Source organism: Leucoraja erinacea, chromosome 1 (genome assembly GCF_028641065.1).
Source record: "Leucoraja erinacea ecotype New England chromosome 1, Leri_hhj_1, whole genome shotgun sequence".
Lineage (NCBI taxonomy): Eukaryota > Metazoa > Chordata > Chondrichthyes > Rajiformes > Rajidae > Leucoraja > Leucoraja erinaceus.
Genome location: NC_073377.1, coordinates 59130658 through 59133739, shown reverse-complemented (window position 1 = coordinate 59133739; position 3082 = coordinate 59130658).

Genomic DNA, 3082 nt, shown 5'->3' with positions numbered 1-3082 from the left:
TGTGTTGTGTGTGTGTGTGTGTGTGTGTGTGTGTGTGTGTGTGTGTGTGTGTGTGTTTGTGGGGTGTGTGTGGTGTGTGTGTGGGGTGAGTGTGTGTGGGTGGGGGTGGGTGGGGTGAGTGTGAGTGGGTGGGGTAAGTGTGAGTGGGGGTGGTGCGGGTGGTGTGAGTGTGGGTGGGGTGAATGTGAGTGTGAGTGCGGGTGGGGGGAGTGTGGGTGGGTGGGTGGAGTGTGAGTGTGGGTGGGGTGGTGTGTGGGTGGGGTGGGGTAAGTGTGAGTGGGGTGAGTGCGGGTGGTGTGAGTGTGGGTGGGAGTGTGAGTGCGGGTGGGGTGAGTGTGAGTGCGCGCGTGCGTGTACGGCCCGCAAAAATGTGCCAAATATATAATGTGGCCGTCATACCTGGTTTAAAGAAATGTCCTGACCCAATACACCACCTATCCATGTTCTCCAGCACATTGCGCATCTGCAGTTCCTTGGCTTTACAGGTGATTTTCACCTTGGGTTAAAAGCCAGACCAGCTGGCAGAAACTAAAACGTTCCCCTCCATTTGTAAGTTTCAAATGAGACAGTTAATTGGCTGCAACAGTTTCCCGTTGCCATTCATTACCCACCGTCATCTCGTCACAAACCACCTCCCATTTCTCATGAACACTTTTCCTCCAAGTAAATCTTGAGACAAACATTAACGTTCCCATGTAAGCTGATAACTCCCAGCTCCATCTCCTGGCACTTCTAGATCTGTCCACTGTTCGAACTCTTAGACTGCTTGTTACACTCCGTTACATGAACAGATGGGCCCTCTTCTTATAGATTGGGGCAAGCAAAGCCACACGTTTTCATTCCACCACATACATTCCAGCTCACTGGTCTTTCTCTGAAGCTGAAGCAGACAGTTTGCACTCAATGTCATACTTGACCCTAGATGAACATTGCCCACATATCTACACTAATAGTAGAATTACCCATTTGCATTCCTTTGGAAATACCGCAGTGCGTAAACTTACCTGCTGTTGAAACTCTGGTCTCTGCCTCTATTGCATCCAGGCTTGGTCATTACAGTGCACATATTGGTCTTCCACATTCTACTTTTTGTCACCTTGAGGCCAACTAAACCTTGCACTCAGCTCTCACCATTCCATTCAGCCATAGTCCCTGTGCTTGCTGACCTCTCATTAAAAAAAATGTTAATGATAAATGTTGCACCTTTCGTTTCCAGTGGCTTACCTTGCCTTATCTCGAATCCCCTGCAACCTTACATTATGTATACACTCCTTCAATTCATACAGTATCTCTTAATTTTACCTGACCAGCCATCAGGAGCCAAGAATCAAAGGTGTAGAATTATTTTTTGTACCCTTTTGACCTAGTTTTTGCCCTTTAACTCAAGTATGTTCATTAGGGTTTGGTATAATATCTTTCTTTGCACATTGTATCACATTTTAGACCATTGGAATATTTGGCTTTGATAGATACTGGCAAAATACTAGCCGTGGGGACAAAAGTAATTGGGACATCTCAGTCATAGCTGCACAATGCCACAACTAATTAGCAATAGTCCACAGAATGTAATTTATGGAAAGCAATGCATTTTGTTTGAGGTTGTGTAAGGGAGCTGCTTACACTTGACCCCAGGTTTGTTATGAGTGTAATGGAAGTGTTCTCAACATGAGCATTATGATATTCAAAGAAAACCGCCTGCATTTCCAGTTAGAAATAAATCTTATTACTTACCATCTAATCAGAATGTGACAGTAAAACACTTTACAGATTACTATTTTTTTTTTAAAGTGGATCTATATTTGTTCAGCTGTTTTGGAAAACTAACCACATTTTGAGGGGAGATAATTGTGCATCTCATCTACTTAAGGATTCACTGACACTGAAGGTGCAACTCGACTATGAATGAATCATTGATTCTTGACAGTTTGTAAATCATTGCATAGCTTATGAAAGTACTGTTGCAAGTTTGCACATATTACTGTGGTGTAAAATAGGGTCAAAAGGAATCTGCTCATCAGACCCATCCAGTAGTTTTTGCTTCACTTACTCTGCTTTTTGTATGATTGCATAAATTATAGTGGTAAAACATATTTTTAATAAAAAACTAAGTATAGCTTTAAGAAAATCTATACATAGCAAACAAATTCTGCATACCTGGGGTAACAACTGTTTGACTGTTCATCGTAAGTCTGTTATTTTGGAAGATGTTTCCACAGATAAATAATCCCCAGTCAGTTGCATAAAGATCAATGTCTGTCAAGCAGAGATATGCTTCATTATTAGATGCCAATGATAACAATTCCTAGTTATGTTAGTAATTGTTATTTGCACTTGTGTTCCATATAACAAGTATTAATTATTTCATTGTAAAAATACTTAAAGCATTCAGATTTGGATTTATATCAATTTGTAATCATGTTTGTACTATCATAGTAAGTGCTTTATTGCTATTGAGATCACATTTAAAAAGTATTGATCAAATGTTAGGAAGTAGTCCAACTATTTCCAACTAGATGACAAGACAAGTAGTGTTATTCAGTATATGATTACATTCTGTATTACGTTTCATTATATAAATACTCATTGAAGTTGCTTCCTGGTATTTTTCTTCTCTTTTGAAGTTATGACAGGAAAGGGAAAAGGGTCATTTTTTGGTGGCTCTATACTGGATGTTTTACTAATTTCTAATGCAGGAATTCGGCAGTTCCATTATAATGGTAAGAATCATTATCCATTACAATCTTACTAAATGTTTTGATCAGGAGATTATAATAATATCTGGGAATATCATCTGGTTAATAATGACCCCAGAACAATTTGACTGAATTCCATTTCATGATTATGTTTTCCATAGATATACACCTATCAACATTAACAATAACGCCAGTGACACATTAGAACAGAATACAAATAATTTTGCACAATAGTGCAATATATACCCATTTTCCTTTCTGCCATCTGCCCCCGTAGCAGAGCTGTACTGTGGCACAAAGCTGACATGCAAAATATCACCTGGTAAATTCTCTGTTTGAAATATGGCAATGTTTGATTGAAATCTATTGCGCTGTTGTGTCACGATTAA